Source organism: Ammospiza nelsoni, chromosome 10 (assembly GCF_027579445.1).
Source record: "Ammospiza nelsoni isolate bAmmNel1 chromosome 10, bAmmNel1.pri, whole genome shotgun sequence".
Taxonomy (NCBI): domain Eukaryota; kingdom Metazoa; phylum Chordata; class Aves; order Passeriformes; family Passerellidae; genus Ammospiza; species Ammospiza nelsoni.
In genome coordinates this window covers 16,097,721-16,125,544 of record NC_080642.1, presented here as the reverse complement: position 1 = coordinate 16,125,544, position 27,824 = coordinate 16,097,721, and the positions used below count along the sequence as shown (strand labels likewise).

Genomic DNA, 27,824 nt, shown 5'->3' with positions numbered 1-27,824 from the left:
GCAGTAGATTCTCTAATTTTCATACCAAAGTCACAACTCCCCAGAAGAGCTTTTGCTGTGCAAGTAAATCATATTCAGACTTTATGGTGACATTTCAGTGTCTCCAACAGTATATCTGAATGTGCATATAAGGCTTTTGTTCCTCTTGTTCCCAAAAAAGAAAGAGTTCACTGCTTTCCATACACTATTTGCTTCTCCATGGGAATATTGCCAATACCGAAGCCACCCTATCAACAGCTGAATGATCTTCAAAATTTTCTTGAGTCAGAAATAACACTAAGAAGATGGTTATGTCACCAGATTTGCTGCATTAGAGATGATGTTGCAAAATTGGAAAAACCTTAATCAATTTAAGTGGCTCAAAGTTTGACCAGCATCAAGACTGAAAAGACTATAAAATACTGGAGCTGCAGAAAAGATGATAGCATTGATTACGGTATTAAGAGTCAGGATTTCTCTCTCATAACACCCAAGGGCAAAGTTGACTTAAAACAGAAGGTAAAAAAAGACAGTATGAGATTGCAATTTCTCAGTTTTCTAGTGCTAGGTGAATTAGCTATGTATAACCTTTCTGTCTGCACATAACACCTCTGTTCCCCCAAACTCTTTCAGTCATTTTCAAATTAGTCTGTCTTGCACTCCTACTGAAGGTTCCCACTGTAGAAATCCAAACTGGCTCTCAGTTCTCTGTCTTCCTCTGAAAGATATTCCTCTAAGGAAATCACCTCACAGCAGAAATTGCACATTATTTTCCCTCTTCATTACATATGTCTTAAACCTGAATCTCTTAAGCTCCCCTCATTTCAGATGGGATTAAGTGCAGTACAAAGTGTTTGTCTTGATTTAAACAGGACTACAAGGCATCTTTTCATTCCAGGATTGTGCTACTTCAAAAAGTACAACCTGCAGAACAGCATTAAGGGGTAAATTAAAAGATCGCAATATTTTAGTTCAAACATTCACCAATATTCACTTTGAAACTATTAGGTAACACCTACAATGCTATAAAATCAGTACTTGCTACCAAAAAATATTATAAAAGCCTATAAATAATTCAAGTTTGCTATCAAGTTTCCATAAGCATCTGTGAAATTCCAGTCAATCTAACAGATAAAACTAGAAGTTCTACTTCCACACTTATTTCAAGAGTCAAGAATTATCATAAAGTTCTTAGAGTTCAGATGTAATAAATCTGTGTTTTGGAAAAACATACCTATTTCAGATTTGAAATGCCTGCAAAAGCAGGTTTCTGGTTGTAAATAAAGATTACATTAAGCAGCTCAATATCCATCAATACACATGCAAGTTATTTTAATCTTTTTCACAGAACTAGTTAAGAATTTAGCAGGCTTAAGATTAACATAGTTATTCCACAATCAACACCAAAATCATATTCATGCTTTTGCAATGCCAACAACTATTGTAAGAAAAAGCTATGTTACAAATTACTCTAACAGCAGGATTTTACAATAGATGAACACAGGAGTAATTTATAACGCATTTGTTGCTATTAAAAAACAAACATTTATAGTCTCTGCTAATTAACTTTACTGCTGAATTAGTAGTATTCCTCACTCTTCTTAATTAGAAGAAATATTGCAAGAATGGCAATAAAGTCAAACCCTTCAGTGCAGTAAAGGCTGACATTTTAAACCCCTCTGTCTCATCCTCTAACACACATGGAGCCTTTGGAGCTGCATGCACCAGGGTCAGGACTGACGCCCTGCACGACACATGAACCTGTGATGGAGCAGTTTAAGCAGCAAATGTCAGAAATAAATTCCCATAGTTTGAGCACAAAATCTAAGTGCAGCTATTAGTAGAATCTCCTTCAGCCATAATCAAGAAAGTGCCTCCTGGTCCAAGGCAGGGAAGTCAATACACCTAAATACCAGGGCACATTGTGCCAGCACATCTGTCCATGGAAGTGGAGATTCAGCTTGGCTGTGACTGTAATCTCCATCAGCTGTCACAAAAGACATGAAGCATTTACATTGTGTACATTGTGCATCAATAAACATTCACGGGTTTGTGGATTTTTTTTGTCTTGCTGCTGCCAATCCCAATAGTACTTTGTGGCAAATCTAAAGACACATCCAGTTTGTTCATGAGAAAAAAAACCAACAAAACAAGTACATTATCTTATTTTTACAGAAGTCAGTCATGCCAGGATTGAGCCTGTGTGAAAGCAGAAAAGCATCTGACAGCAGAATCTCTGAAATACTCATTGGAATTATTCTTTTTCTTCTTGGTATTCTCAGAGGTCTGGGCCATGCTCAAAGGGTAGCAAAGGACCTGTCAAAAGAGAGAGAACAACACGGTGAATGAACTCTGTTCCCCATACCCCTTTGAGGAAGGGATCCTCAACTTCCTGAGCTCCCTCATGAACACCAGCTGTCATGAATGCCAAGTCATTAGGTGAGATAAATAATAAATTCTGCTTTGCTCTTCTCTAGACACATTTATTGTCTTAACATCTTGAATGAGAGGTTAGACTTACTAATTAAAACTGTTATTTTTCTTAACTATAGAGTAGTGAGAATTTGTTATAATGCCTCATCAAATGTCTGCACACTGTGGGCAACATTCAAGGTTTGACCTAAAAGTTAATTTAAAATACCAACCAAAACAGTTTCTACTCCAGCCATAAAGTGTTGGCTGGTAATCTTATCTTTCAGGAGTCAGATATTTAGGTGCAGATCCCTACACCCTATATTAGGTTTTAATTTTATGATTTAAAATAGATCCAGCAGACTTCCTCCACAATGACCATATGTCTGCTGTGCTAAAAGGCAGAATGAAATCCTACCACAGACAAACATAAATGCCAGTGCTTGCTGTGCCATAAAAGTATTCCAGGACTGAATAACATTTTTTTTATTTAATTAAAACAATACAATTTTTCTCATTCACAAGTAGCTTAATTTTTGTGAGCGTACCTATCAATATATTTTTCAAACTCTATCAGTGTCACTCAGTTCTTTCAAGCTTTTTTTTTTCAGATGAGGAAAAGCAATTACTACTAGCTTGCCAAGCACATGATTCTCTAAGTACCATTTCATGAGCACTGAAGACCATGAAGCTAACTTCAGAACCTTGAAGCTAACTTCTCTTGCTGGCTCTTTTCTGTATCTTCAGTTTCATGCCTTGGAGAAGGATGTTGGTTCTAGGAAGAACACCAAAAGTTTGGAGGGCTTAAGTGAGACCTCAGAACTTGTAGTAGCCATGAACACTTGGATCAAGTGCTTCAGAACTCTATCTGTACTCATATTACTGAAACACTTGTAAGTGTTGACAGAAACTGAAAAATTTGCTTCTGAATCAGGCAAAGATGTTTCTCTTATTTAAAAAAAAGTCATTGAATATATACAAATGTGAGTGCACATGAGCATATTTTTACCTGACCATCTTCAAAAGCTTAGAAAGTGTTTCATATATTAAGTTTTCCAGTGGTTTGACGGCCACACAGCCACCTCATATTACAAAAGGACACTGCACGACTGGCACGTTAGACAGCATAATGCTCAGAGAAATAAACTGAGCTTGTTTATAAACTAACCATGGTTATAAGTCTTTGAAACTAATCTAGTATTTGCTGCATTGTTACTGATTTGCTCAAGTGTGACTAAACCAAGAGTCCTGTTCACATGCCTGAAAGGTTGACAAACACAAATATACCACAGATCATGACACAAAGCAAATTTAGAATCCCTTGTAGTGTTCAGCATCACAGTTCTACAGATGTTGACCCTGACTAGATGCAAAGCTGATCAACCCTTTAACTATGGTTAACAAACCAGAGGCAGATGGGTGACAGTACAAGTGATACAAACATTCAAAATGCCCAGACACATGGAGCTGGCACCACTTGTTCCTTCCAGGATATGCTAATCAATGCAAATCCATGCATTAGTTATAAGGTGTTTTAATTCCAATAATAAACATTGTGTGATTGATTAATTTTTCCCAGCTGTTGTGTATATAGCTGTTTAATCAGGGCATGCTGGCAGAGGCTGTTAATCCTTCATTGAGAGGCTGACTCCATGGCATTGCACTTTCTGCCGGGCAGGGTGACAGTTGGTAGAGGGACTTGGGCGGCCGGTCAGGGGACCTGACATTTGGCAAAGCATCAGTGCATTAGATGATAAGCCAAATTCCATCAGCTTCCTAAAAATACTAGCAGGCTGAGAAACCAAGGGCGTTGATTGCCAGTGCTACCAGCTTTGATGGACACTGGATCTAAAAGCACAGGAGTGTCTACCTCATGTTACTGGTGCTCCCAGGGAAGAGGGGTGCCAGCCAACCATGAGTACCAGGAAGGAAACAAAACCAGCTGCCTTTGCAAAAAGCCTAATCTGCCAAAAGCCTTGGCCTTTGCTTTAAATATTTGACCTCCTGGATCCATATGATTCCCTTGCTGGAATACTCCATCAGGGAAAGGGAATCCCTGGCTTAGGTATCATGTGACATATGCCTAACCAGAGCCTTAGAGGTGGAGATTCCCAAATCGGTACAAAACAGGGGGAGCTCACACTACTCCCTCACTGAAGCCTTTAAGGCCTTACTCAAGGAATGCCGTCCAGAAGCCAGCAGGGTGCTAATTTTCATCCACTCTGTGCAACACAAATGGCAACAGAACTGCCAGTTGTGAAAACAGTTCCTGCACCACACGTCTCTGTCCAGGAAAAGCTGAGATTTCCTAATTTACTCCACACACGCCAACAGTTTTTAGATGTTATCAAGCCTAGTAATATTCACACTGGTCACTTACAGGTGAAAGCAACTATACTAACAATTCCCTGAGCCAACTAGATGTTTAGGATGCTGACTTAAAACAGAAAATAGTTAGAAAGTTTCCTATTCTTAACCTTGGTTTTGTTTCAGAGGGGCTGTTATAGATTAGACTCTTTACAGTACCAAGAGATTCAGAATTCAGTCATTAAACTGGATCCCAGGAATCAGTAAAAATTCATGTCACAAACAAATAAAACCCTTATTGTATTCCAGCTGCAGGGAAAAGTTACCTTGCCAGCAGCAGAATCTTTTATACTAAAGACAAGTTGTACAGAATGTACAAATTCATCTATGTGCATTTGCATTCATGATGAAAAGTTTATGAAAAATTAAAGTATATCTGTTTAAGAATAATTCATGTATTATTTTGAACTCCTGAATACTTAAATTTGCCACTAAAAGTTTATCTCAACTAACAAACTCAATCTCAGCTGCAAAATACATCCAAAAAGCTTTCTCCATTAAAAAAAATTCTTATCCCTTTTTTCAACAGTAAACTTTTCAACTCAATTAAAAACGATAGTGATTTATTGCTTAATTATACCATGTCAATATCTAGAGAAAATACCTGTGCAAACAATGACAGTTTTGGCAAAAGATATTTAAGCCTAGTACCAGAACTGCCCTCATGGATTATGGTTCTTTGCATGCAGTAACTGCTTCTATACAATGAATTAAATGAAATATTTTTCTCACCAAATTCTTAGCCACCCAGGTACTTAGACATTTTGTCCAAGGTAGTGCCATAGTCACCTTAATTTAAAAGAAAGTAACAGATGAATGCAGATTATATGGTTGTGAGAAGAGGCTTAGATTTTCTCTCTCTTCTTCCTTGCCTTATCCCTAAATCTAAAACAAGACAAAAAAGTTTAAATATTTGTGATTATTTTAAAGGAGTTACTTCAAAAGTTCTTTTTGTTGCCTAGCAGCTCAGCAGCCTAAAGGCAGCTAAAACAACATTGCTCACTACTTAATTTCCCATTTATTTCTAAGAGAGTTGCAAAAGACAAAATTCATATCATAGGAAGAAAAGTCACGAAAGAGCCTGGCAAAACTTGCAAAAATCAGCAGTGCCAAGTCTTACACCATCCTATTCAGCAGCTCTGCTGGATGCTTTGCTTGCAGCAATTCAAATTTTGCAAGCAGTGACATGGAGCTTACCTTATCATTTGTCATAATGCTTTTCTAAAAGACAAATTATCAACTTCACAAGCTTAGGAGAGCTTTCCCTGCAGCTGCATTACCTGGTGAACACTTTACTGAACTTACTAGAAAGTGGAGAAGACAAGGCAATTTTATAACCAAAGAAGACACACCAAAGCTTTCCCTGGTTTTAGCAATAGTAGGATTCTTACACAAAGCCATTTAGCATTTCATACCTGAGTATGAGTTATACATGAAAGCAGAGCCTGACCCTGTAAACAGTTACTCCAGAAGTTTAAAGTCTGCTTGGTGCACTTTTTCTGCATACTTCATGCTCTCATTTATCTCAACAGCTAAAGACAAAAGGAAAATACAAGGAGAGAACAGAGAGCTGGAAGGGAAAAAAAAAAAGCCCACAGAAGGAAAATGAAGGGGCTCACTTATTAGTTGGGAGTTGATCCTGTGGAGGCAGCAGCAGCCAGTTTCCTTGGCACCAGGTATCCATTACAATACAAAGCTTAACAAAGGAAACCTGTGAGTAGTGTTGCACATGCCCCACAGTTTTTCCATTAAGATCACAGGCTACTTGGAGCTCATTCTCCTGATTCCCATGTTGTCCTACTCATTTAATACACACGAGTATCTTCAGTCATTGTTTATACAGGACAAACTTCATTGTTTTGCACTAAGAGGTTACATAAATCTACAGACTTTCTTAAATTACTTAGTAGACACTACACAATATTTAAATTGAGCCTTGATACCAAAGAAATCATCAGTTAAGAATATAAAACTAAAAATCTATACTAGGATGTTTTGAATTGTCTATCTAACACTTCACACTACCTCTGCTGCTCTTCATTTCCTCCATAAACATAGGTTTTAAAACTCCCACAATAAGTTATAGGGCGATAATTATTCAGTAGATATTGAAACAAGATCTCCTATATCCTCTTACCTTCTAAATCTGATCTCCTCTCCAGAAACAAATTTTTGTCTACATGAACTAGTAAGTGGGTGAATGTAAAGTTTTTCTAGTAATCACTGCTATGAGTGTCTTGATGTCGTATTTTTCCAGCTGAAGCAGTGTGTGTGTAACTTTTCAACAGTGCCAGCTCTCAAACAAGCCCCAGTCCCCAGAGATCAAGTTACTGCTGTGTGCCACCAGCCCCAGGACAGCCTGGGGACCAGCACCTTCCCACATCCCCTTCTTACTCCTCTGGCCACTGCCCTGCACCTTCCCTGAACTGGAGCCTTGAGCTGCAGAGACATCAGCCTTCCCCAGGACAGGATTCCTCATGCCAGCAAGGCCCATCTTGGCCCCCTGCTCCATAGCATAAGCCAGAATTGTGTTACTTGCCATGTACTGATCAAATGCACATCAATCCTCATATCTCCTGATTTCACTCACTACTCACTTAAGACAAAGCTCATGCTGATGAAAAAATAACCCACTTGGGCTTTTTTCCTTCTATGTAACACTACAGAATGGTTAGGTCTTGACATCAGCTTCACAGTTAAAGAGAGGAATAATGCATGCAGAAGTTACTCTTGTGTTGTTTTAATTTTTTATGTCTATCAAGAAATAAAATCAAGGTCCCAATAGTTTAATCTTTAATGTAGCCAGACCTTTGCCTACTCAGTAGCTCTGTGTCCATTGAAATGTGAACTTTTCCCACAAAAAGCACATGATTACAGCGCTGCATAAAATTTGCAAAGAAGTTCAAGGGGAAAAAAAAAAAGGCAAAAAAACCCCAAACCAACAGAAAAAGCCACTCTTCTTGCACATCTCCTGTAACACACCAGGGACTGGAGGCAGAACTTTAGAAGTCTTTGCTCAGTAGCCTTTGAAAAGCAGAGCTGAAGCCAGCTTTGGTGCTCTGACCTAGCCTTTTTTCTTCCTCTTTCCTAACAGAATTATCCAGCTTTTGCTGTTTCCCAACACAATACACCATTTTTGTTAGGCAGGCTCAGATGACAGAAGATGTTCATCCATCTCAGAGTCTGGACAGCCAGGTTTTCAGAGGAAATCCCGTGGGACCATTAGGACAGCTGTTCCCTCAAGTATTCCCTTCTGTTTTCAGTTTCCTGCCCTCTTTCAGAGTCAGACAGGAAATATCTAATAACAATCCCAAATTCTGAAGTCCCAAAGGAATGTAAAACAGCCTCTAAGGCAAATTTATTAACAATCTGATCTAAACACCCACAAATCCAGAAACACCCTAATAACATTTTTGAGGAAATGAATTTCAGACTTAAAGACAGATTTTTGTACCAGCACAAGATTCAGGAAAAAAGCCTTAATGAAAGCAATTACTTTCCAAATACCAAACGACAAAAATTCAAGGCTAAAATAAAAGCAGGAGTTATCACCATGTGAAATCACAAATCATATTTTTAAAACCTTGAGACTGACTCTAATCTTCAATGCTGGACAAAGGTGAGAGAAATGGTTTAGGGTCCACTTATGAAAGACTCCACAGATTTCAAGTGACTTCCACATGCACAATGCAGCCCTTCCTGCACTGGGCCAAGAACCTACTCCAGTTACTATATTAGGTATCACTCTCCTGCCTATCAAAGAACTTTGGTGCTCTGACAAACAGTATTCAACACACAGATAACCACTTTGGCCCTGGATGCCCTCTTACATGATAGTTTAGAGCAACCCTCTCTTCCCATGGACATTATTCAAAATTGCTGAGCTTTGTGACAAAATCACCAGTAAATGTGTAAAGAAAGGCAACAGCAAAGAGACTATGAGCACACAGATCTCAATTCCTTTTGGTTCAATGGAGTTGCTTCATACTTAAAACAGTGCGAGTGAAAGCTGAATTTACTGCACTAAAATGATCATTAAGTGGCCATTCCTATTATTCTCTATTTTCTCCAGAATAAAGCAGTATTGTTTCTTTGAATTGTTTCTATACACAAATGTTCTTTCCATAGCCAAAATATTTTTTCTTTAAGAAACCATTAATATAATTTTTACTTAATTGAGTTTTTCAAACTCATAGTTTCTAACATTATCTAAAATTACATTTGAAAAAAAACAATTACTGGATTTTCTTGGTGGAACAGAGAAGCATTCTGCTGAAAAGATTGAGATCATCTGAAGATGTCATAGTAAAAAGCAAAAAAGGGAACATAAGAACAAAAAGTCAGCAAGAAAGAAAAGCAACAATTACTTCTAACAATTCTCTATTATAATAGCACCTCAGTTCTAACCACTACCAAATGGGGATTCATTCACGCTGCACAAATTGGCAAAGGTGACGCCCAAACATTCACCATGTTACAGAAAAACATTAACATACTGGCTTTCATGCACATACTGTCAGACTTCCAAAAAACAGTTATCCTACTGGAAGGAAGTGATAACTCCAAACCTAAGTATACAAATATACTTTATTTAATATAAGGAGTTTATGCAGATTTATTAATAAGCAAATGAGAAATAAGCAGTCAGAGCATTTACACAAACTCCTATGCTCACATGCCTGTATCCAGCCCTTTTTAGTACCTTTTTTTTCCCATCACGTTCCCCACCAGCCCCCACCTTGTTATCTCTGCTCTCAACTGTATTTTTTCACCCATGCCATGTAGGATACCAAGGCCACAAGCCAAATTCCACTCTCAGTTACACAGATTCAACCTTTAACGTCAGAAGATTCACACCAGTGTAAGCCAATAATAGATTTTGGCTGCCCTTATAGACCCAGTTTTGGCAGGTGGATGGAACAGAATTGGAAAGTTGTATTTATTTACCTCAGGAAACTGGAATTCACATCCAGCTTAAGAGATTTGAAAGAAGTTTTATGGCCCGAAAAGCTAATCTCTAACAGAGTTCCCCACAGCATAAAATCACTACAAAGGAGAGTTCTCGCACAATTCATTTTTATGCCCTTAATTCCTGTTTAGAAGAGGTCCAGGAACAAACAAGAGGGATACTGCAGAACAGAGGCAAGGTGTAATTGTAGCAAAGGACTTGGAGCCAACACTACTTATTGTCAGCCTGGCTGCTGGTGAAGGGTTGCCATTCCCCTGTGGGTTCTGAGAGCACTGAATTACAGATACAATGGCAGGGAAAGGGAAGGGAGGTAAAAATAAAGTGCCCTTTGAGAATTTTTAATAAGCCTAACAAAGGAATCATGCAACTTGGGAAGATGTAAATCACTTGTGAGCTGAAAAGCTTGTTATTTATGCAATATAGACAGCTATTTCAAAATTGCCATGGAAGTCATTAGAAACACAGTTTTTAATTCAGCAACAAATGCAATATATGATGTATATAAATAAAATGTATAAAATTGGAGTAAAGACAGATTTTCAATGTCAACACACCATTAATTGCAAGCAACAGTCAAGCTCTAGATTATCATTAGAAGGTGGGCTGCTTCTTCAAATTAGGACTCCTGGGAAAGGAAATAAAGCATATTCAAAAAAGAAGCTGCTGGCCAGTGCACCCTAACAGGGTCAAGATCAAGTAAGGGAGGATCACTGCAGTGAGGCAGAGTTACAGCGTGAACATAACATTTCTGCACCAAAGCAGATATTAAACACTCAGTAGCCCTACAAAAAATGCATGTTAGGCACAAGAAGAAATAAGCCTGTCTTTCAGGGAACAAGCAGCAGAGCAGAGGAAAATAACTGCAGGACAGCAGCACAGTAGAGGTGGCTGAGAGGAATGTGTGGAATTAACAAGAGCACTTCAAAGCTTTGCTTTGAGATGCAATTGGCAGATATGCCATCCACAGAAGTTTAGTGTCAGGACTCAAATAAAGAGCTAATTAGCAGTACTGGGATGGTGACTGTCACCCACTAAGCAGAGAAGAATTGAGATTCAATGTCCAAGTCAAAAGATTTCACGTGGATTATGCAGATTCAATTATATTGAAAAGGATGGTGTGAAGTTGTTTAAAGGAACTTCTGTAAGACATCTCTAGCACTGGATAAGATCTGGAGGCAGATTTGCTTGGCAAAGTTTTGCACCAAGTCAAAGTCATTTAGCTCCTCAGCATCAGGGAATCCTGGTGCACTAAGACCTGTTTCAACAAGTGATCACAATGGAGCTTTTGAGTTTATTTCCATAATATTTAGGAAGCTCCCCTAGCTTCAAGCCACACAGCTTACTAAACCCAGGCAAACAAGAACATTTGACAGCAGAGCCAAGCCAAAGAGCTTAGCTGGGATCAACAAGCTGTTAGAGCTGACTATACACATTTGAAAAAAATATTACATAAAGTGATATGTATCTAAGGTCACTGTGGGAGCCAGGAAGCAGTGCCAAGACATTCCTGCAGGCTTCTCCCTTCCTTGGCTTGCCCTCATTCATGGACAGAGAGTCCAGCCCAAGCCAGGGCGCAGTAGAAGCTTCTGCTGGCTTCACCCACCTCTGACGATTGTCGGGTCATGTTGCAGAGTCACTTATATTTAGATGAACAGGTGGGCAGCCCCATTTCCAATTTAATCAAGTTAACACTTTATATTTCTTCATGGTTTCCATATTCTAATTAGCTCACTATTGCAAACTAGGAAATGGGCTACTCCAGCCTGTCAGAAGTTAAAAATGCTATTTCTCTACAAAACAATGTTTTTCTTCTCTTTACAGGGAGAAGTTTTAGTGCCCAAATTTGAAAGCCCATGACTTTTCTAACATCCCACATGGAGATTTAGCAGTGAAAAATGCCCCAAAACTGTGTTAAAATTGACAGAGGAGCTGAAAATTTAGCATTACTTTTATATAGAGAGCTTATGTATTCATTTCATATTACCACTGCCACTTTCCCACTTCCTACTGAGAATTCTATGGGATTATAAAATGTTCATAGAATGGCTTGGGTTGGAAGGGGACTCAAAGATCAGCTAGTCCCAAACTCCTTGCTAATGGAAGGGACACTTTGCACTAGATGAAGCTGCGCAAAGCCCCATCCAACCTGGCCTTGAACACTTCCAGGGATGAGGCACCCACAGCTTCTCTGGGTAACTTGTGCCAGTGTCTCTCTCTTCACAGTAAAGGATTTCTAGCTAATATCTTAGTGAAATCTACCCTCTGTCCCTTTAAGCCTGTTAGACCTGGTCCTGTCACTCCATGGCCATAAAAAAAGTCTCTCCCCAGCTCTCTTGGAACCCTCTTTAGATACTGCAAGGTTCTCTAAGTTCTCCCCAGAGCCTCATCTTCCCCAGGCTGAACCATTTTAACTCCCCCAGCCTGCCTACACAGGAGAGCTGCTCCAGCCCTCTGAGCATCTTTCCTGATCCTCCCCTAGACCCACTCTAACAGGTCCCCATCCTTCTCACCCATCTTCTCCCTACCTGAGCTGGATACAGAACTCCAGGTAGGAGCTCACAAGACAGCAGCAGAATCCACTCCCTTGATCAGCAGGTAATGCTGCTTTTGATGAGACCCAGGATGCTGTTGGCTTTCTGGGCTGCAAGGGCACATTGCCAGGTAATCTTGAATTTCTCATCAATCAATACCCTCTAGTTCTTCCCTCAGGGCTGCTCTCAATCCATGCTCTACCCGACCTCTGTATTTGGGACTGCCTCCACCCAGGTGCCAGACCTTGCTCTGGGCCTTGTTGAACTTCAGGAGGTTTGCACAGACCCACCACTCAAGCCTAATTCCCTCTGGATGGAATCCCACCCTTCCAGTGTGTTGGCTTCTAGAAATTTGTGGTGAATTTTTAGACACAAAAACACCATGTCCTGCAATGGAGGTTTCAAAGCCTAGAGAGCCCTTTTTGGCCTCCCCACTCCCTGTATGTGGAGATATGCCCTGGACACTCTCCCCACAGCACAGAATCAGAATAACATTCCTCAATATATTATGTCACCACGCTGGCAGAGGCCCAGGACTCTCCACCCCCAGGCTGCCAGCATGACACCTTTCACTAGCAGAGCTCCCACAACCCACATTTTCTCAGAGGTCTAGAGCCAGACAGCACAGCCAGAGAGTGACAGACACTCACCTCACCTGAGTGCATGACAGCAGACCCACTGGGCAGCTCTGTGCCTCACCTTGGGCCAGGTCCTGGTTTCTGTTAGGGCAGTCCAGCCCTGGGGGTAAGTATTTATCTCATTATTATTATTGGAACACATAAATAGAAATACGAAACTAAAGTAGCCTTTCAATGAAACCAGCAAGATATCCTAATCTCTTCAAGGCACACCAGTTATTTATTTGTATTTCTATAGAAAGCAGAATGAGCTTTCTGGGCTTGGGGATTTTTTATGACACAATCTCAGGTTCACCTCAATAAGTCACAGGTTATCAAAGGTGTACATGCCCTGTAGGAATCCCAAAGTCTAACTGATGACTACTAGCATTTTCCCTCTCTTTTAAAAATCTAAGAGATTTGATCATCATAAAGTGTTGATAGAAAACCACAAGTGACAATCTCCATTTTCACTCATGTTTTATGATAATTGAAAATAACATCGTGGTAGTAAATGTGTTCACAAAATGACATGATGAGCAGGCAACTCCTCCCATTGCCCTGATGACAGGTAGGGTTAATGTCAGCAGTGTAAAGGATAATTAATCTTCAGTCAGTGCAGCTGCTTCACATAATTCTATCCTAATAGTGAATATCACATATCTTTGCCAAGTCAATTTAAAGGAGTAGAAACAGAATACTGCATTCAGATGTAGTTTACCATGATCACTTCCATCCTCATCATAGTGAGTTCTCTAAAACTCATGAATTTATAGCTTTCTAGTGCTGTTTTGTTCCTATTAACATCTGAATAAATTTGTTAAACTTACTGCCTCTAATGACAGGAGCCTCCTCTGGGCTTTTTAATAGAAGACATGGCCTTTGGAGCTCAGGGTAAAAAAATCTAAGTTTTCGTTTTAAGTCTTTGCAGATATTTTTAAAGCAACATCCATATGGCATCCAGCTTGTCCATACAATGAGAGACAGGACTTTTATCAATCTCTTACTCTTGCTGGAATATAAAGACGGACAATAAAATAGCCAGTGAAACAGATTTCTAGCATGGAAATGAACAATCTCTAACTGCACCCACCATCCAGATGGAACTTTTCCCCTAAAGGCAAAGTTGTTCCTCTATAAAGCTCCATGAGAGATAAAGGCAACTCATCCTCCTTATTATCATACAGGCATATTGTTTAAGAGAAAATTGTAACAGAAAAGGTAGAAACCCTGAAAAATGCCTTTGAGGATGGAAAGCTCATAGATCATCCCCAGAGAAGCTGGAAGAAGCTGCAGGACATCCCTGATTGCTGCTGTTGCTGTTTTGCAGAAACGCACATGAGACCCCCCCAGGTCCCATATTCTCTGTGCTATTCACAGATCATTGCATTCCACTTACCAGCATATTTCTTTTCTGTTGTACAGTTTTGCAAAATACTGCAGCTAAAATAAAAAGGAGAAAAATAAACCTTTAGGAATGCAGCATACAAAAAAGTCTAGAAAGATCCAGAGGTGAGGAATATTTACAGGAAGCAATCTAATGAGAGTTTAATCTGTGTAGCTCCAGTAGCTCTGCACAGACCTAGAGAAATAGACAAGAAATTATCATCAAGGAGCCAGAAATAGAGGAACATGGAAAAGTGCAAAAGTATCACCCACTGGGTGGCCTGTGTCCAACTTCATGGAAAGCAGCAATCAATCAGCTTCTGACAGCAGCGTTTAATGTTACTGAGCTAAGTGGCAGACTCCTAAGCAAAACGAGCTCACTGAGAAAGTGGCAAACTTCAACTTTGAAGACATTAATAAGAACAAATCTGAGAAGCATTTTCAGAGAGAAGGTTGTGTTCAAAGCTGCAGCTTTGGGCATTGCCACCACAGGATTTAACACTGAGCCCATGAAGAACGGTGCCGACTTTAACAAGTTTTTCCACAGGTATAAACAGGTGCTGATAGTTGCAGGTCCCAGAGTAGACATGAAACCATGCCTCCCTGTGTGAGATTACTTCCACAGTTGAATATGAGCACAGTCAACATGCTTGAAAATTCTGCCAAGTTATTCTGCCCAAATGTGAAATTTTCACAGCCAAAGAGCACAAGATGAGCTAGCACCAGGGTGAAGAAATGGTCTGGCTGGCTCTGGAGTCTCACAAGTAGTTTTACATGCAAGAATGGAGTAAAAACAAAAATAAAATTTAAAAATAAAAGTATTTGCAGATATACATCTCCTGTTACTGAGAGTGGGAGGTAATGCAAACAAAAAGTTTGAACTTATGGAGAGAATTGCCAGATATACAAAAGGGAGACCAATTAAATCCTTGGAGCAATGCTACTACAAAATGCCAGACTCAGGAAACTGAAAAAGCTCTTAAGGAAATACCTGGGCATGTCATTTGGCCTTCTAGAAGCAATTCACAACAGTAAAAACTGTTAAACACATCCAAGGGCATGTTAAAACAACAGACTTTTTCCCCCTCCATTTTCCAGAACATTTAACAATTCAGATTTAATCTAGCAAGTCTCTGCTACAGCTAATATTCACAGGAATATTTTCTAAGCTAATTACTGACACAGAGGTATTGCCAGAGCTATCAATCCATCTTTTGGGGTTTTTTTAAACACATACTAGGAGCCCATTTTGCTTTCTCAAAGTTTTAATGATTTCCTGGTCCAGAACATAGACTTTAAATAGAAAAATTGCATTCTTCTATTAGAAATGCACTCTGATAATTTCTACAAGATATAGCAAACCTGTGTTCTAGAGCACTGAAGTGGTCTAGGCTGGAAAAGGGTCTCCTATACCCTACAGGTATCTGTACACAGAGGACTCAGGAGCAGGTGAATGACCTTGACTTTCATCACTTACCCGAGGCCAATATCACCAGGCCCTACATATAGATGGGGACTTGATCTGGTGTGACTACACAAAGGAGCAGAACATGTGAGAGGGGCATAAACATGAGTGAAGGATATAGGTTCCTTTTGCTCGACTCTCATGGCCAGTGTTGACCTTAATTGAGGTGTATGGTTTTTTTGCCATGTGCAGATTAACATGGAGGACCCTCAAATCAAGAGATTTTTGGGAATTATCAAAACAGAGATGATGTAGATAAGTACAGTTACCATTATCCCTTTAAATATGATGAAATCTCATTTTTGAGGGCTTTATCAAATGTGAAGATGCTTCTTCTGCAGGCACATTGTTATATACTCATGCTCAGAGTCATTGAACATTCTACAATCAGATTCTCTGCTTCTCAGACACGCTGGTACTCAGTTGGATACTGCTAATATTTAGATGTCTCCCTTCACAGCAGTATTAGAGCACCTGGCAAACATTAATCACAGCACCCTGTGTCACTGTAAACACACTGCAGAAAGGAAATGAAGCAGAAGCAGCCCTCATCCAAACAGCAAATCCACACTCAAGTGGTAAATTGATCCACCTTATCTCAAATCTTCATCCAGTTCTTAAACACTACATTACACATCTCCTAACATCTTGCATAAACCATGGTATTTTTCAATGTTGAAAATAATTATTTTGTTAACTTCACACAACAAGGACACTTTACAATGCTTTCCTACATACAGCAAACAGACTTTCAGAGAAAAACATGCAAAATGAAAATTATTTTCACAAAATTGAAAGTATGGCATTTTAGGAATTCGCCTGAATAATGACAATATGCTACAGTTTCCCTCCCAACATACACCACTTATGTGAAATAAACAAGAGAGCAAAAAGTATCCAGCTATCAACAAACAAAAGTCAAATGTTTTTGTCCAAAATCACAATAACTAGGATATGGAAATTTCATTGATCAACCAAAATGTTGATCAAACAGTTTAGCTTTTCAATTTAATACTAGTAGAACACTTTATAAAAAAAAAAAAAGCCATTTTTATAACAGATTCTGGCCCATACATCTACAGCAGTAAAGAGACAGCCACTACTCAAAGTTATTCCAGAAGGAAGCAACATCTGCAGCAATTGAAATTTCATTTTATCTGCAGCAGAAAAAACAAGGACAGTGCATACATTAAAAAATGTGATCATCAGCAATTAAGAAACTAAATACACAAAGTTTTTAGAAAACAGGAGAGACAAAGAAATAAAAGCAAGTTGAAGAAGGAAGGCTGTGCACAGTAGTCTGTGATCTCACAGAGGAAATACACTTGGCCAGACTTGCTGGAATGCACACAGAGTAACATTATTACTTGAAAACTGCATATGAGCTACCAGTGTCACCCTATTTGCAAAACAGAAGCCACAAAAATATGAGAATTGCAGCCATACTATAAACACTGCACTTTAGCAGAGCTAGACAGATGTGTCTGGAGACTCAAAAAAATTAATCTAGTAAACAGCAGGGACAAAAATTCCAAGTATTTGTTACATTATTCCTTTGTTAGTAAGGATTGTAGACCAAACAAAACCCAGTATCACAAAGACAGCTGTAAAAAGATATACCTGGCATGGACAGAACAGAATTCACCATGAACCTATGACAACCACATAAAATAAATCTTGAGGTCACTGACTGTAGAGGTTAGAAAGATATTTAGCCCTTTCTTTCTGCTATTTGTGACAAAGGAAAACTCCTCACTGAGTTCTACCCCAGGTTTCCTACAGGAAGCAAGGGAAACCCAATTTTTCAGCTTCTTCCTCTTCTACCTAAACCAGAAAAAATTGCAGATAGGGCTATATCTCAGCTTTTGAACTTCAGTTCGAGCCTGTTGGACACTGATGTTGCCAGACCCAGACTACTTTCTGGTCTTTGTGGAAGGTCACAAATCACCTTTGATCTCACTACTCAAAGAGAAAACATCATCAAGAACCAGGCTGCTGCCTGTAGGGACTCTAGGATAGGCTCTTTCCATTGTCTTGCTTAAAATGTTGCTGGGTCACCAAGGCAGATCTGGTTTTGCTCCATCTTCAGAGAAGATTTCCCAGCACATATAAGAAATTATTTAAGACAATTTCACAGCACAAGGAACAAAATAGGGGTATCCACACATGGAATAACTACATTTAACCTCATTTTGTGAAGGTAGAAACCTGTGTGCCTAATTTAAACCTTTTATTTCACATTTTATAAATACATATCAAGTCCAAGTGGGGAAAAATATCAGGATACACTCTCACTGTAATTAAAATTAGACTTTACCACTTCAAAATGCATCCTCTCAGATGCATCACATTTGCTTTAACGTTCATGTGAGAATCCTAGGGGACTTCTTGTTGTGGGCTTTTTAAACTAATATCATATGCAAATTTGGTTGATGAATAATATGAAGTGACAAACTGCATACAAGATGTTGATAAGCAAAATGGATATTTAGAGTGAAAAAGTATCTGAACTTTGTAATGGGGCCTCAGCAGTTAAAGACCAAACCTTGCATATTCATGAAAGCAATTATTTTAAAAGGCAAAAAAAAAAAGAAAAATCACCTGAACAGCACATTCCAAAGGGGGTGGAAATACACTAATTAGTTTGCTGTGATGGACAGGGAACAACTATGGCCTTAGAAGTCATGTTTTCTTTCCCATCCTTTTAATAACAGTTTTAAACTGCAAACTCAAATGGCAAGAAATGCTACTTGCCCACAAAAGGAGCACAATCACCACAAGCTGCCTAAAAACATGGAGAGAAAGGATCAAACTATTTCAGAGTTTCTTTTTAGTGCCCAGTGAATAGTGGCCTCTGGGTGCACATTAGAATATTCTGTGGTACTTTTGTGGAAGCCTTAGGCACCCAGTAGGGATTGAAGCCACTATCAATTCATTACCTGTGGGATGGTCATCAACCTGCAGAAAGTAGTACTTGTTCTTGAAGCAATTACATTAGAGCAGATGAAAGAGTGGATATTCCCTTCTGAGAGAGCTATTTTTAGCTCTATCCTACAATAAAATCAGTACCACAGGTAAAGGGTGGATTTGCAAATTACAAAGTTCTGGCAGTAGTTCAGATCATCTCCCTTATTCAGCAACACATTTATTCCTGGGGTTAACCTTTAGCATGCTCAACATGCTTCACTGAATAGCAAAGACCTGCACAAGTGATAGAAAAAGTAAATGTAAGCGTGCAGCAAGAGAAGCATTGTTACTGCACAGATTACATTCAAATTCCTGGCTTAGTCTAAGATTTTAAATCAAAGTTCCCTGAATACAACCTGTGAAGTTATCCAGGAAAATTCTGAAGTTATTTATTGGAGGAAAGAGTCTTAGCAATATGAGGCTATAAAATTTTCAATGAATGCTCATACATTCATATGGACACACTTAAATGCAATCAGGTACTAGAAACAGTTCTTCAGAAAAGCAGGTGATTGTATTTCAGAAATGCTGCAAGCTTGATGCATTAAGAGAAGAACTAAAGGAATATTAGAACTGACCATGAAGCCCTCTACACTATAATATTTTGCACAAATATCTGGTTAACTTTTTTACTCATTTATAAAGGGATGTTGGTGAATGGATCCATTATTCCTTGGAGTAAAATGAGATGAGTGAAGTCTTTGAAAGAGGCATAAGTAAGAGAACCTCCTGTAACTGTTTAAAAAGCTCTGGAATAAAAGTTCTGTTCAGACCCCTTTAGACAACAGTAAAATTCATCCATCCAACTCCACTAACATGTCCTTGCTGCACAGTTTACAGAGCTACATGTTTTTTCCACTTAGAACCACCTATTAAACCAGCAGTTACACTTCCTCCCTTGAAGTATGTTTTCATAATATTTCTCTGCAAGGCGAGGCTAAAATTGTGATACTGAATTAAGAAAAAAGCAAGGAAGCACCAATGCTTCTATTGGAAGCCACTAAACAACTGCCAAAATCCAATGCAGTTTTTAAACAAAATCTCCACGCTGAAGTGCAATCCTGAAGTATATCTGAAGATCCTGTAGGTCTTGTAAGATAAAACTTTTACAGAGTTTTTAGGTAGCTGTAGGCCAAACAAAAGCTCTGCCAAGGCTGCAAAATGACTGTTTGAATATTTTAGTCTAGTGCTGAACACGTGCTAAGATAACCTCCACAATCTACTCACTAAAATACTTCTAAGCCTTGTAGCTTGATAATTCAAGCCTGAATCTCCTTCCAAACAACCATTTAGAAGATACACTCTGTTTTAAACGGGAGTCCAACTATAAGAAGATGGCAGGATTAAGCTCTAAGTCTCAAGACCACAGCTGGTATGCTATTCTCCTCAAAAATGAGCTATACCTTTGTTCATTATTCCAGCACAGTTCATGTAAATATTGGGGTTTAGCCTCCAAGGATAGAATGACAGCATGTTTGTCCTGTAAACAGCCATGAATGCCTGTGATATTACATAACCTGCAGGACAAAATCTCACCAACATAAATGTTTGTACAAAGTGGTTAAGTAAAACCATTTTGGAGTACAATTTTTGTGTAATAACAGGAATTAATAGAGGAAATCATGTACATTGAGATTCAGCTGTTTTGAGAAACTCCACCAGAACTGAACACATTTCTCTCTCTTTTGTGGAAGATTGTCACAAAAAAAGCAAGGAAAATTTAATTTCTACATTTTAGAAAAATTAGATTTAAATGATCTGATTTCTGTAAAAACAAATTCTTCATGATGGAGCAATATTTTATCCAAGTGTTTGTTCAATGTTTTTGCTAAGTGCAGTAGAATATATTTGAAGTATTTCCTAAATAGCCTTTTTTTATTTCATGCCTTTATTTAAAAGGAAATGAAATGTCTTGAACAAAAGGTAGGACGCATCACATAAACAATCAACACTGAACACCATCAGCAAGGCACTGGAAAGAGAGCATAAAGCTGCTCCATATCAGCTCCATTGAAAGATGCCTACAAGCAAGACAATGGAGTATGATGAACCAAAGTGTAATACCATTGTTATTCTGCCTTTCTTTGACAGAAGTAAAAACAGAATCAAGGTACAGTTTTCCATGGTATTTTATTTACCTTCTTTTGACTTAAGAAAATATTTACCTCTGATGTAAAGTTAAAAACTGTTTATCTTTCCAACCAGGGTACAGATTAGGTGCTACATAAACCATTCCAAAAGTGACTCCTCTAAAGTCACAGCATTCATTTATCTTTTCCTCTGGTGCCTACATATTGACAGATGGAATGACATGTTTTGGGTCAGGGGGCTTTTCCACCAAGCAGAACAAGTCAATTTACATTCTCATCAAGATCTAGCAGTCTGTGTTTGAGTTTCCTTTATTATATTGTTAAAGTATTCTACTTTAAAAAAATACTAATTTACCCTGTGAAAAGTAAATACTTGAACCTTATCACATCTTTTTTTAAGGCTCTAGGCCAGACTGTCCTAACCAGAAAACTCTTTGATTTACTAAATCAAGAGCATAGCTGGTTTGATGTTGCATCAACTCCCACCTAAATACTTAGTGAGTCAAGTACAACTCACCCACATCAGGTGCCAAATTCACCCTTCACTTGTGCTCATGTAATGCCCCAGACAAGGGGAATGCACAGCCTGGGGAAGGCTGCTCCCTGCGGGCTCTGGAATTACCGTGCTGGATGACAAAGGGGATAAGCAACTATGAAAAATTAAAGATGAAAAATAAAAGGACATGCAACGAATTCAGCTTAAAAAAAATACCACTAAACTGGTATGCAAAAAAACATGAGCTAGAATAGAGAACACATTTTCTTAGTAAGTAAAAAATTCTATGATGTGGTGAACCTAAAAGTTATAAAGCAATCCTTGAAAGGGTGAAATGGGGGCAGGGAATTATCTGGCCATTATTTCAGGAAATCTTCATGGCACCAAGAGGATTTCATCAATATTTGAGGGGCATTCAAACACATGGAGAGTTATGGGAGTGTCAGGGCACAGAAGTGAATCTCACTCAACAAGCAGTATACATTTCTACACACATGCAACACTGCACTATCAAAGATACACTTATCCTGTAAAACACTCATCAAATTAAAAAAAATGTCCTAAGTAGTGAAGGTTGTTGTAAGGAAATTAAAGGAAAATATAAATTGTTAAAATGGCTGAGGAATCTCTAGAGGCTACAGGTGGCATGAGTTATTAATTTGTTCTGGGCTTCTATTATAGCATTTAAACTGGTGGTCCTACAGAGAACTCACAGGTATTCCTACACCAATTAGAAAGATCCATTTCCTGCTTACCTATCATAGAACAACATAGGATTCAGAACAAATAACCTGCAACAAAGATTTTTAAATTTTTTTTAAACCAGATGGGAATTAAACCAATCATAACTTAGAGGTAAAAAGATCTCAAAAGACATTCTGACCAGTAGAAAATAACCCACAGGCTAAGATGCTACACAGAGGGGCACACAGTTTTGAGAAGCTACATGCTAAAAGCGTATCAACTAATAGAAGCTGATTTTGTTTTGGTTTAGAGGTTTTTTTCCTCTAGTGAAATATTCTAAGTAGGAATTCTCAAGAAATATTGTAAGTAGGAATTGGCAAAGTCATCGGATGATCACAGCGGAAGTCTTTAAGATAACACTGAAGCAGAAGAAAATGATAGCCTTTTCATTGGTGCTTACTAGAGAGGCCACTGGGGGATTTTTGTATCAGAAATAAGATTAAAGTTCTGCCTGACACCACTGTTACCATGTCAAACCTTAAATTATCTGCTCAAAATCACTGACTACGTCAGAGACAGCTTTTGTATCTACTAAAAACATGACTGGAGCCAAAGGAGCTGTTTAGGTGCCAGATGTGAAAGCTACTAGACACTAAATAATTGAGCTTATTTTCAACTTTTTCTTGCTCCAGACATGCCAGTAGAGCTACTCATATTTACTTCTTAAAGACTTAATTAACACTTCAGCCAAGAGTTACAAAAATAAAGTTTGGTTCTGTTTTACCAATGGAATCTCATTTCAAGACAACCAGACCAATCGAAGGGGTCTTGTCTTGGTACAAAGTTTGAAGAGAATAGCAAGTCCAGGAGAATTCAGAATTGAATCTAGCAGACAGTTTCTCAGGCTGACAAACCTGATGATGAGCAGAGTAGCCTGAAAAACCACTCACCTATAACAGAAGTCAATTCTTCCAGTCTTAATCAACACAAGCCATACATCCCATGGCAGACAGAATTCACAAGCCCACACATCCTTTCCCCCACCATCCCTCCCTCCCAAGCCACTGACACCTGTAGGTGCTCAAGTCCCCACAGGCAGTGAAACTGTGCCAAACCTCCCCATGGCTTCTGAACTGCAGCATACAGTCACTGCCCAGCATGAAAACACAAGGCTCTAAAACTCAAAACTGGGAAGATACAAGTTTTGGTCAAAACCAAATGTGAGCCCAGAGCAATATAAGAGAAAAACACAACATATCTAAGTCAACCAATATGATTTATGTTGTTATCCAGAGCAGTAGCACAGGACCCGCACTCCACAAAGCCAGAGCCTGACAGTCATTGAACAGTCTGACTTTGCCCCATGCATCACAATTACAGCAACACCTGTGGTAAATTACTAAAACCCAGAGTGCTCAATAACCCTTAACATATTTCATTTTTTTTTTTTAATGCATGGGGGCAAAAGGGAAGGGTAACACAAGTTGTTTTTTTTTCCAAGAAAATTTACCTGGAGACAGTTTCTCCAAGCTTCTTGGCTTTCCCTACAGAAACTGATTTTCCAGCTGTCTGCCAGCAGATGTTTACATCCTTGTTGCATTCTAATACACTGAATTATTTACTGTGGCAAGATTTGCTGTATAGAGGCCTGATCTCATTTGCTATACCTGCAGGCAAGGCAAGATGGACAGATGAGCATTTGGGAGAGGGCTCTGTTCTTTCCCCACATTGCCAAGATTATAGTTCAAGGACACTCTCCAAAAACATCTTTCACCACCATTACCTAAATTCTAGAGCTACATGAATTTTATAGTTTTGCTTGGCCGATGTCAGTTCTGCACAGAAAGTGGAACCTAGACATGCTTGTAGCCCAAAACTCTGGCATTGCTACCAGATGACTGAGGCTTTATAGGGGAGATGTAGCCACACAGTTTGTTGTGCAGCTTCATACTCCTCCTTGTCTAATACCAAATGTTCATTAGTAGGAGCAGACTCAGTGTATTAATTTTGAAGTTCATCTTCAAAAAATTCTCTTACATGAAACAATCATGATTGATGGAGGCAGCAAAACGGAGGAAACTGCAAAAGCAGAAGGTACCAGACCAGCTGCAGTTACACCCATTCTCTTAATTCTAACCAGCCCTGCGTTGTCTTCCAGTTGTCAGATCCATAATTTTAAGTAAAAACAAGACTGCTTTTTCTGCTGCTCATAATTCTATATTCATAAGAATTCCTGTCCAGAAACAAAACTCACGTGACACCATCACTGAGTTTCCCTGTGACCCTGAGAAGAGCTTATGCTTTGAGCCAGGTACAGCCAGCATTCAGCAATACCAGACTTGATTGCTGTCCCTGTGCAGGCTGTTGGCTGACAAAGGCAACTCACAGTATAAAAAAGTTCCTGAACCCTTGCAGGCCACTCCAACCTGGCTTTTGTTTCTCATGTCTGGAGCAAAAACTCAGGAGCACACATTCCACACTTCCATAAATTCATGTGTGAATGAGAAAACACACTGGTGAGAACTTTCAGAGATTGTTCTATCATATTTTCACCTAAAAATGTGAGGAGCAAATCCATTGCACTGTTTGTTAATTGGAAAGAGAAAATTCATATTAAAAAATTCCCATAGGACAACCCTGTATTAAGTGAATGCAAAAGCAAACATTATTATGTAAATATTAAATGAAACAGGAACCATGAATACTGAAAATAAAAGGATACAAAAGCCACTGTTTTTGAGGAACATGCATGTTTTGTTCTGATTATGTACTAGGCTATCCTTGTCTCCAGGGTTCTTTCACCCTCCAGCCAAGCTCCTCACCTGTCCCCACATGCCTATTTCCCCATTCCCATTGTCTCCTTTAACCTTCAATCTTCTTGCACCACCTGGCTGGGGCTCCATCATCCAAGGCAGTGGCATTCTCCTACTTGCCCCATCTGGTATTTGCTCAACAGGGCAACAGAGGTGTGTGTCCTGTCACCACACACTGCTATGGTTCAAACAATGGCTAGTGCTGGTCCTGAAGTACTTTTTCATTGCACTATAGTCCTTCTTGTAATATAATTAATCTGTTCTGAGGAATGAATCCAAAGATCTCTTGAATTACTCCCCTCAGAGCAAAGAGAAGTATTTAGAGTGAAATCAGAACATTTCTAGGAACATTTTAACTAAGTCCATTTCTTAAGAATATTATATAGCTAAATGAAAAGTAAAAAATGCTCAAGGTATGGACTTGACATCATTTACAAAAGAGGGTAAATGTTCTAAAGCATAGTCTCTATTGCCAGGACACAGAGAGGCTGTGAAGCAGGGGCCTCACACACAGCTCCTGCAGGTTCACATTTAACAGAGTTCTCAACCCCCAGAGAGAATTTGACTCCCAAATGAGCAATACACAATAAGCATGAGAATTAGCCAAAACTCCAGCAATAAAATTACTCCACGTAGTGTATGAGAAACTGAATCTGTAGGCAGGGAAAGTCTGAATGATTTTTTTGTTATTGCTGTTGGTGTGTGTGGTTGGTTTATGGTTTCTTAGTGGTAGTGCTGGTTTATCATTAATGCACATCAAATCTGAGGAATTATTACTTATGAGTAGCTCATGTGCAGTACCATAACTCTCACTAAGAATACCACATATTCAAAGGGCAACAGTTCCTCCACACTGACAGTCATTTCTCAAGAGCGGCTGGAGAAGCATCCAGCAGATGACTTCTTAGATCACTGAACAGAAAGGAAAAAACCTCTTCTGTTGTCTAAATATTTTACTCAGCTGCCACTGTCACTCTTCTGGAGTTACACAAGTCTCCTGAGAAGTGGCTTGGGTCTAATCCATGGAGCCTCAGTCCTATGATCTCCGTTCTCCAACGGAGGCATATTCAAAATGCCTCAGAGGTGAGGGAGGTGTTCAGTCCCTGCCTACCTACATATTTAACTTGCTTTTCTGCCTGAGGGCCTTTCTGTCACAAAACCCACGGAAGCTTCATGTGAGTCAGAGTGGCAACAAGAGGAATGCTGTCCTTAGTTTGTCTTTCTATGGTCTCCACAGGTGGTCAGGACTCAGAGCCCCTTTACTACTGCTTAAAACTAAAATTGAAAGTTTTCTTCTGAAACATGTCAATTCCACTGTAGGGGAGAGACATCACTTCTTGTAAAGCTCAAATCAAAGAGCCAATACATAGTACCAGCAATTACATTTACTATTTATTGCATACTGTAACATATCACACAAGATGTAACATATTAGTAAAACACACTACTGCTAAACAGTTAATAGTGGTTTACACTGCCAGGAAGGAACATGATATACACCACAGCACTGCGCTAGTTACTATGAGAGTTGCCATCCTGAATTAGTTTGAAGGTCCATCAAGCATGGTATTGACTGACACCACTATCAGATGTTTAAGGAGGGAGTCCCTATGGGGGCAATTATAGACTCATTTACCCATCAGGGAAATTCTTCTTTAAACTCCATCAATTATACCCTGAGGCATAGGGATTTAGATCTCATGGTTTTAATCCTTTCTAACTTAACTCTAGGTTATCTTATTACACTTATAAATGCTTAACCCTTCTTCAAAGCCTACTAAGCTTATTTCTCTTAGCATAACAATTATAAATTATGCAAAACTTTCCCAGCACATAGATAGACACAACAAAAATACATGCTAACTTGAAAATTGTTAATGGGAATTGCATAATAATCCATCATATGTAGCATGGAAAATTCAGCAGGGTTGATCACTAAGAAACCTATCACAAACATTCAACTTAATGTCTTCCAGCAAACTTCTGTGGATTAGATAAAAAAACTGCATCTAGAATGGTAAAGTTAAGTGTCAAACATCAAAAAAAAAGCAGTTTGCTATGTTCTCACCCTATCAGTAAGCCCATTTATATGGTGTTTCCTATGTTACAGTATCCAGTACATCATCCAGCTTCTCAACACACAGCCACAGATGGAAGTCTGTTTTGTCAGACCTGTAATTCAGCAATTTCATGGAGAATAACACACAGGACTGCTGTGGAATCTGGTAAGAGACCCTGCATTCACATGGAAAGCAGAGAAAATGTCTTTGGCATCCCCCTCAGTGGCCCCTTGACAGGAAGGCTGTACACAGCTGAAGTTTCCTGCTTGTTGCAGAGCTGCTGGAAATGTACTGAGGTAAGGAGGCATGGGAATCACATTACTGTAGTAACTTTGCTAACCAGCCTGAAGAGCTGAACAAGAAAGGCTTATAAAACAGAGGCAGAGGTCCTGTTCCGTACACGATAGGACATAGGGATTCAGCATGAGCAGTAGGACTTGCCACCTGACCACACTGAGTTCTGGAAAACTGTTATATACAGATCTGGAGAAAAATCTGAAATTCCCATAATTAATCCCACACAAACACATTAAAGAAAACATGAAAAAAATTTTTAGTTAGTCTGAAACCATACGTCAGCTTTCTAAGGACACAAAAGGGAGTCTAAAGTTGATTAAAACAAGCAAATTTTTCTCCAGATAAGGCTACAAGGGTGAGGGAAGGATTTTCTGGATACAACTTAAATACACTTCAAGGAATAAGACTCAGCTGCTCTCTGACTGTTGCAACTGCCAATATTTTCAAGTGTTTCCTGCTCCTTTCCTACTTTCACCCTGGGGACTTGATGGATGCCCAGCTACCATTCCTAGGAGCCATTCACATCTTCTAAAGCACCTGCTCTCAACAGGGCTGTTCTCTGCTCTATTGTGCACAAACATAAAACACACACCCCTTTCCCCACTCAAACCTCAGTCACTGCATACCAACATCTACAGGCAGGCAGGCACAGCAGAGACCCGTTGGGAAGGGGAGGCACTTACCTCTCCCA

At 39.1% G+C, this 27,824-nt stretch overlaps 1 long non-coding RNA gene across 1 annotated transcript in view; it reads right to left on the bottom strand.

Moving 5' to 3' along the window:
* Positions 1–348: 348 nt before the first annotated feature.
* LOC132077656 (uncharacterized) overlaps positions 349–27,824 on the bottom strand; it is a 46,193-nt gene continuing 18,717 nt past the window's right edge. The window contains exon 2 of the long non-coding RNA XR_009419089.1: positions 349–2,295. This is a non-coding gene — a long non-coding RNA (uncharacterized LOC132077656). The remainder of the gene's footprint in view (positions 2,296–27,824) is intronic.